Below are 9,495 nucleotides of genomic sequence, written 5' to 3' on the forward strand. Positions count from 1 at the left end.
ATACACCAAGTCACTTGGCTCTGTCATAACCTCACATGGTCTCTCCTATCATTGCTATGCAGACGACACACAATTAATCTTCTCCTTTCCTCCTTCTGATGACCAGGTGGCGAATCGCATCTCTGCATGTCTGGCAGACATATCAGTGTGAATGACGGATCACCACGTCAAGCTGAACCTCGGCAAGACGGAGCTGCTCTTCCTCCCGGGGAAGGACTGCCCGTTCCATGATCTCGCCATCACGGTTGACAACTCCATTGTGTCCTCCTCCCTGAGCGCTAAGAACCTTGGCGTGATCCTGGACAACACACTGTCGTTCTCAACTAACATCAAGGCGGTGGCCCGTTCCTGTAGGTTCATGCTCTACAACATCCGCAGAGTACGACCCTGCCTCACACAGGAAGCGGCGCAGGTCCTAATCCAGGCACTTGTCATCTCCCGTCTGGATTACTGCAACTCGCTGTTGGCTGGGCTTCCTGCCTGTGCCATTAAACCCCTACAACTCATCCAGAACGCCGCAGCCCGTCTGGTGTTCAACCTTCCCAAGTTCTCTCACGTCACCCCGCTCCTCCGCTCTCTCCACTGGCTTCCAGTTGAAGCTCGCATCCGCTACAAGACCATGGTGCTTGCCTACGGAGCTGTGAGGGGAACGGCACCTCAGTACCTCCAGGCTCTGATCAGGCCCTACACCCAAACAAGGGCACTGCGTTCATCCACCTCTGCTCGCACCCTACCACTGAGGAAGTACAGTTGCCGCTCAGCCCAGTCAAAACTGTTCGCTGCTCTGGCCCCCCAATGGTGGAACAAACTCCCTCACGACGCCAGGACAGCGGAGTCAATCACCACCTTCCGGAGACACCTGAAACCCCACCTCTTTAAGGAATACCTAGGATAGGATAAAGTAATCCTTCTCACCCCCCTTAAAAGATTTAGATGCACTATTGTAAAGTGGCTGTTCCACTGGATGTCATAAGGTGAATGCACCAATTTGTAAGTCGCTCGGGATAAGAGCGTCTGCTAAATGACTTAAATGTAATGTAAATGTATACGCATTTGTACTCAGACATGGACACAAACACTTCACATGAGTACACACACTATTGTCTGATACAAGGTCTTCTACACAGCTTACACACACACACTCACAGACATACACCTAGCCAGCTGATGTGGTGTGTTTGTTCCAGGGGAACCACGGCTGTTGACGGGGCAGGGTTTGGCATGGACCGGCCCTCTGTGCTCTCAGGACAGGACGATGGGTATGATGCTTTCAGAAAGAGGATGATGCTGGCCTACCGCTTCAGGCCCAACCCACTGGTAACTACTACATAACATGTAAGCTGTTCTGTTTAGATGACCTTGCACCGGCAAGAGTTTGGAGTAATACGCCTGTCTCTCTTCTCAGAACAACCCAAGGAGGCCATACTACTGAAGAAGAGGTCTGAAGCTTGGCTGACTTCGTCAACTTTTCATTTTTTAAACAACCAACAGTGGCGTATTGATTTCTCTTTGTTGTGGAAACAAACTGTAGGACACTCAGTTCAAGTAATCTCCTCTAGATTGTGTGGAATTGTATGGTTGGTGATAACCTGTTTAGGTTGGAGATTAAGGATGGATTTGTCTGATCTAAAGTTGATGTTCTTACTGAACTGCAGAATGAAAGTTTCCTATTTGATCAATCGGACGGCTAGGGTAGCGTTGTGATGGCTCGCTATCATGGTCTGATTTCACAGTCACGACTCATAACACAGAACAACCTACACGCACACACATACATAAATAGTGGTGGAATAAGTACCCGGTTGTCATACTTGAGTAAAAGTAAAGATACCTTAATAGAAAAGGACTGAAGTGAAATTCACCCAGTAAAATACTACAAGCGTAAAAGTCTAAAAATATTTGGTTTTAAATATACTTAAGTAAATGTAATTGCTAAAGTAATGTAATTGTTTTTTTTTTTTTTAAAGAGTAGCCAGGGGCACAATCCAACACTCAAGACATAATTTACAAACAATGCATGTCTGTTTAGTGAGTCCATCAGATCAGAGGCAGAAGGGAAGACCAGGGATGTTCTCTTGGTAAGTGTGAATTTCACAATGTTCCTGTCCTGCTTGCTAAGCATTCAAAATGTAATGAGTACTTTTGGGTGTCATGGAGACTATGGAGTAAAAAGTACATTATTTTATTTAAGAATGTAGTAAAAGTTGTCAGAAATATATACATACTAGTACAGATACTTATGTAGTACTTTAAAGTATTTTTACTTAAGTACTTTACACAACTACACATACAATTTGAATTAAGATTTTTTTTAAATCAGTTTGAAGGTAATGAATGGCTTTGAAATGAGTTATTTCTGTACATGGTTTTGCTATGGTTGTACATCGTAAATGCAACAAATGTAAAATGCTTCACTGCAAACAATAAAAATATATACACTGAACAAAACTATAAATGCAACAGGCAACAATTTCAAAGATTTTACTGAGTTACAATTTATCAGTTAATTGAAATAAATGCATTAGGCCCTATTGGATGGATTTCACATGACTGGGAATACAGATATGCATCTGTTGGTCACAGATACCTTTAAAAAAAGCTAGGGGTATGGATGAGAACCAGTCAGTATCTGGTGTGACCACCATTCATTCGACTCATGCAGTGACATCTCTTTTGCATAGAGTTGCTCAGGCTGTTGATTGTTGAATATTGTCCCACTCTTCAATGGCTGTACGAAGTTAATGGATATTGGCGGGAACTGGAACACCCTGCCGTACACGTCGATCCAGTGCATTCCAAACATGCTCAATGGGTGGCATTTCTGGTATGGATGTCGGCCATGGAAGAAGTGGGAAATTTTCAGCTTCCAGGAATTTTGTGCAGATCCTTGTGACATGAGGTTGTGCATTATGCTGAAACATGAGGTGATGGCACAACATTGGTCCTCAGGATCTCATAACGCTATCTCTATGCATTCAAATTGCCATTGATAAAATAGAATTGTGTTTGTTGTCCATAGTTTATGCCTGCCCATACCATAACCCCATCAACACCATGGGGCACTCTTCACAACATTGACATCAGCAAACCGCTCGTCCATACGACGCCATACACAATGTCTGCAGTTGTGAGGCCAGTTGGACATACTGCCAAATTCTCTAAAACAATGTTGGAGGTGGCTTATGGTAGATAGCTTAATATTAAATTGTCTGGCAACAGCTCAGGTGGACATTACTGCAGTCAGCATGCCAATTGCATGCTCCCTCAAGACATGAGACATCTGTGGTGTGTGACAAAAAGTGGCCTTTTATTGGCCCCAGCATAAGGTGTACCTGTGTAATGATCACGCTGTTTAGACAGCTTCTTGATATTCCACACCTGTCAAGTGGATGGATTATCTTGGCAAAGGAAAAATGCTCACTAACAGGGATGAAAACATTTGTGCACAAAATTTAAGAAAAATAAGCTTTTTGTGCATATGGAACATTTATGAGATATTTTAAATGAAACATGGGACCAACACTTTTTATGTTGCATTTATATTTTTGTTCAGTATCTCTTGATTGTGTAGTAGTGGAGAATTTTTGTAGCTGATCAGTTCCCTCTGGTGTTGACTTGTGGAAAAACAGATGTTAGTCTATGATTTCAATTTGTGTAAACTCCAATTCCACAGTGTTGATCAGATAAATATATTTATTTACAAGATAAACTGAATGTCCATTACATAGTATGTCTAAAACACTTAGCCTTCTGTTAGTGAAAATGTTTCTTTCAACGAGCAAATAGCAAGTTTGTACTTGCAAGTAGCACATTTACATGATTGTACTGCATTGCAGGGGTGAAAGGAGAAATGGTTTAAATAAATGTTGTATAATTAAGTAATAAGGCCCGAGGAGGTGTGGTATATGCTCAATATACCACGGCTAAGCTGTGGTATATTGGCCATATATCATAAACCCCAGAGGTGCCTTATTGCTTTTATAAACTAGTTACCAACGTAATTAGAGCAGTAAAAATAAATGTTTTGTCATACCCATGGAATACGGTCTGAAATACCACGGCCGTGAGCCAATCAGCACTCAAGGCTCGAACCACCCAGTTTATAATGTGTAATAGAGGTACACCTGGGTCGCGTTCAGCAGTAGGCAACATTTTAAACATTCAAATAGAAATATACTATTTAGAACAAACATGCCTAAGACATGTAGAATAAGGAATCTCAATGGCTCTTTTTGTGGCATTTCTATCTGCAATGTTCGGCTACTGAACGTGGCCCTGATGCCCATCTTATCCTGGGGGTTGAAGAGTTGATAACCCTTGTAGGGGGTGCTCGAAAACCTGCAACCTCATCCAGAGGCGTCATTCCCATATGGGGCAAAGGGGCTCATGCCTTCTCAGATTTGGCCTGTTTAAAAAATAATAAATATATTTGAAGACGGAAGTTTACATTCACAACCAAATACATTTAATCTGAGTTTTTCACAATTCCTGACATTTAATCCAAGTAATACTCCGTTGTAGGTCAGTTAAGATCACCACTTTTTATTTTAAGAATGTGTAATGTCACAATAATAATAGAGAGAATAATTTATTTCAGCTTTAATTTCTTTCAGCACATTCCCAGTGGGTCAGAAGTTTACATACACTCAATTGGTATTTGGTAGCATTGCCTTTCAATTGTTTAACTTGGGTCAAACGTTTCGGGGAGCCTTCCACAAGCTTCCCACAATAAGTTGAGTGAATTTTGGCCCATTCCTCTTGACAGACCTGGTGTAACTTAGTCAGGTTTGTAGGCCTCCTTGCTCGCACATGCTTTTTCAGTTATACCCACAAATGTTCTATGGGATTGAGGTCAGGGCTTTGTGATGGCCACTCCAATACCTTGCCTTTGTTGTCCTTAGGCCATTTTGCCACAACTTTGGAAGTATGCTTGGGGTCATTGTCCATTTGGAAGACCCAATTGCAACCAAGCTTTAACTTCCTGACTGATGTCTTGAGATGTTGCTTCAATATATCCACATAATTTTCCTACCTCATGATGCCATCTATTTTGTGAAGTGCACCAGTCCCTCCTGCAGCAAAGCACCCCACAACATGATGCTTCCACCCCGTGCTTCACGGTGGGGATGGTGTTCTTGGCTTGCAAGCCTCCCCCTTGTTCCTCCAAATATAACGATGGTCATTATGGCCAAACAGTTCTCTTTTTGTTTCATCAGACCAGAGGATATTTATCCAAAAGTACGATCTTTGTCCCATGTGTAGTTGCAAACCATGGTCTGGCTTTTTTATGGCGGTTTTAGAGCAGTGGCTTCTTCCTTGCTGAGCGGCCTTTCAGGTTATGTTGATATAGGACTCGTTTTACTGTGGATATAGATGCTTTTGTACCTGTTTCCTCCAGCATCATCACAACGTCCTTTGCTGTTGTTCTGGGATTGATTTGCACTTTTCTTACCCATGTACGTTCACCTCTAGGAGACAGAACACATCTACTTCCTGAGCGGTATGACTGCTGCGTGGTCCCATGGTGTTTATACTTGCGTACTATTGTTTGTACAGATGAACATGGTACTTTCAGGCATTTTGAAATTGCTTCCAAGGATGAACCAGATTTGTGGAGGTCTCCAATTTTTTTTCTGAGGTCTTGGCTGATTTCCTTTGATTTTCCCATGATGTCAAACAAAGAGGCACTGAGTTTGAAGGTAGGCCTTGAAATATATTCACAGATACACCTCCAATTGACTCAAATTCTATCAATTAGCCTATCAGAATCTTCTATAGCCATGACATAATTTTCTGGAATTTCCCAAGCTGTTTAAAGGCACAGTCAACTTAGTGTATGTAAGCTACTGACCCACTGGAATTGTGATACAGTGAATTATAAGTGAAATAATCTGTCTGTAAACAATTGTTGGAAAAATTACTTGTGTTATGCACAAAGTAGATGTCCTAACCGGCTTGCCAAACTATAGTTTGTTAAGAAGTTTGTGGAGTGGTTGAAAAACAAGTTTCAATGACTCCAACCTAAGTGTATGTAAACTTCCGACTTCAACTGTATACAGTATCAGTCAAAAGTTTGGACACCTAATCATTCAAGGGTTTTTCCTTATTTTTTACATTGTAGAAGAATAGTGAAGAAATCAACACAATGAAATAACACATATGGAATCATGTATTAACCTCAAAAGTGTTAAACAGATCTAAATATATTTGAGATTCTTCAAAGTTGGCACCCTTTGCCTTGATGACAGCTTTACACACTCTTGGCATTCCCTCACCTGGAATGCTTTTCCAACAGTCTTGAAGGAGTTCCCACATACATATATTTCGATCTGTTTAATTGGGATCGGTGTACCGCTAGCATTACACTACGACAACATGAAATTGCAGAGTGCAAAACTTAACATACAAAAATTGTGATATTAAACATGAATGAAAATACAAGTCTCTTACATCGTTTAAAAGCTTAACTTCTTGTTAATCCAACTGCATTGTCAGATTTCACAAAGGCTTTACGGCGAAAGCATACCATGTGATGATCTGAGGACAGCGCCCTGCATACACCAGCATGAAAAACATTTTTCAAACCAGCAGAGGCGTCACAAAAATCTGAAATATCGTTAAAATAAATCACTTACCTTTGAAGATCTTCCTCTGTTTGCAATCCCAAGGGTTCCATGTACACAACAAATGGTTGTTTTGTTTGATAAAGTCCTTTTTTATATCCCAAAAAAGTCAGTTTAGTTGGCGCGTTTGATTCAGTAATCCACCCTTTCCACTTGGTCAACATGCAGACAAAGGAATCCCAAACTAAACTTTGTCCAAACAAGTCAAACAACGTTTCTAATCAATCCTCAGGTACCCTAATATGGAAATAAATGATACAATTTAAGACGGAATGTAGTATGTTCAATACCGGAGATAAATAATGAAGTGCACGCACTCATTCACGAGCACATCAAGACTGGATTCCTAACGAGGGACACCTTAGAAAAACGACAAATACTTGGTAACTTGGTCACAAGCCTGGAACCCTTTCTAAAGACTGTTGACAACTAGTGGAAGCCATAGGAACTGCAATCTGTGAGGAATTTATTTGAATATCCCATAGACTAGCATTGAACTAGCCTGTGACCTAAAGAAAAATATCTGTATGGATTCTCTTTGGGTTTTACGCCTTCCATATCAGTTCTGTTATACTACATACATTCTTTATAACAGTTTTAGAAACTTCAGAGTGTTTTCTATCCAATGCTACCAAGTATATGCATATCTTAGCTTCTGGGCCTGAGTAACAGACAGTTTACTTTGGGCACGTCAGTCATTCAAACTTCCGAATACTGCCTCCTAGCCCAAAGAGGTTAACACTTTTGTGGTTACTACATGATTCCATATGTGTTATTTTATAGTTTTGATGTCTTCACTACTATTCTACAATGTAGGGGTTTCCAAACTTTTGAATGGTACTGTGTATATATATATATTATTTATTTTATTTTTTAAATAATTAAATGTATTTTTGGGGTGGTTGTTTCTCTGTAATAATACTAGCCACCTAGCAATTTTATGAAGTTTGCTTTTGCTAGCCTGTATAGGTTCCCAGTCTCCCAACCTTATAACTAGCTACCAAGAAGCCATTTAAGGCTATAAATCAAGTTAGAGGGCTCCCGAGTGGCGTAGCAGTCCAAGGCACTGCATCTCAGTGCTAGAGGTGTCACTACAGACCCTGGTTCAAATCCAGGCTGTATCACATCTGGCCGTGATTGGGAGTCCCATAGGGTGGCGCACAATCGGCCCAGGTTGGGCTGGGTTAGGCTGTCATTGTAAATAAGAATTTGTTCTTAACTGATTTGCCTAGTTAAATAAAAATAGAGTAGCTTGCTTGTCTATCTTAGCTGGCAAGGTTGGTAGACCTTAGAAAAGCAAGCAACAACTAAATATACTGAATAAGACAGTCTATTACCCAGAGATGCAGAGGGTAATAGTCACCAGGCAGGAGGATACAGACCGCTCCAGAGGTATGCTTAGTTATGCTGAAAAATACACTTTTTTAAAACATAGAATTAACACTAGTGTCAAGTACTTAAGTAGATTTTTGGGGTATCTGTACTTTACTATTTATATTTTTGACTACTTTTACTTCACTACATGCCTAAAGAAAATATTCTACTTTTTACTCCATTCATTTTCTCACCCAAAAGTACTCATTACAAATCATCAATAATCAAGAGAACATCCCTCATTATCCCTACTGTTTCTGATCGGGCGTACTCACGAAACACAAATGCTTCGTTTGTAAATTATGTCCGAGTGTTTGAGTGTGCCCCTGGCTATCCGTTAAAAAAAAATGAACTAGGGAATTTTAAACAATTTATACTTTTACTTTTGATACTTAAGTATATTTTAGCAATTGCATTTTTTAAATTATACTTAAGTATATTTAAAACCAATTACTTTTAAACTTTTACTTAAGTATTATTTTACTGGGTGACTTTCACTTTTACTTGAGTTGTTTCTATTTAAGTATCTTTAATTTTACTATGACAATTTGGTACTTTTTCGTCCACTGAGAATTAAGCATAATGATTATGGATCTAGGTTGCAGGAAAAAGCTGTTTCAGGTGTTTTAAAAATGCCAAATGATTCTACTTCCGGACCACCCCCCAGCGTTCCTCAAGTACTTTATGCCCCCTCAGATTTTTGGGGTGCATGACACCCCTGACCTCATATGTACCCCTTACATCCCGGTATGTGGGGTTATCCTAGAACTCCTAATTGATCAGCCCCAGCTTTTGGCAGCCACGGTGGTCCTCTAATGAGGGTAACAGATCTGTGAAATCAGAGCTTCAGTTTGATATTCCCTGGGGTTTACACCGGTTAAAAATAACCCAGATCGGTCAGCTAAGCAAAAAAGGGTTGGCCTCTGAGGCTGTGGTAGCTGGATTCTTGTGTAGTGGGACAGGGTTGGCCAGTATGCAGTCAGTGCGGAAAGCAGGTCAACACCACTGACTGCACTGCTGTGACCTGAAATAGGGCTGTGTTCAGGATTACCTAAAACTGAACATTAAGAATGACATCAACCGCAATTAAAGCACCCCTGGGTGCAAATAGTCCGGGTGGCCATTTGATTCATTGTTCAGCAGTCTTTTGGACCTAGACTTGGCGCTCCGGTACCGCTATCTTTTATTTGTGATATGTTTAAAAGGAATAGATTACACCCTTGCAGAACACATGAACATGTGCAATTTCTTTGGGAGGTTTTATTTGTGGTGACTTGATATGTGCATATTTGTGTCCCTAATCTGGCCTCGGTTGTTTAATTTGTTGCAGTGATACATTATTTTTTCTCTAACCCCTAACAGTAGTTTTAGGACATATTAAAAGGCAAAGTACATTTTGTGAAGGCTGTGAATGTGAAATAATAATACATTTAAAAAATAGTCTGGGACAATGTAAACGAGATGTTGGCTTTCATTCAACTGGAGCATATATTCAGTA

The sequence above is a fragment of the Oncorhynchus gorbuscha genome, linkage group LG22, assembly GCF_021184085.1.
Source record: "Oncorhynchus gorbuscha isolate QuinsamMale2020 ecotype Even-year linkage group LG22, OgorEven_v1.0, whole genome shotgun sequence".
Lineage (NCBI taxonomy): Eukaryota > Metazoa > Chordata > Actinopteri > Salmoniformes > Salmonidae > Oncorhynchus > Oncorhynchus gorbuscha.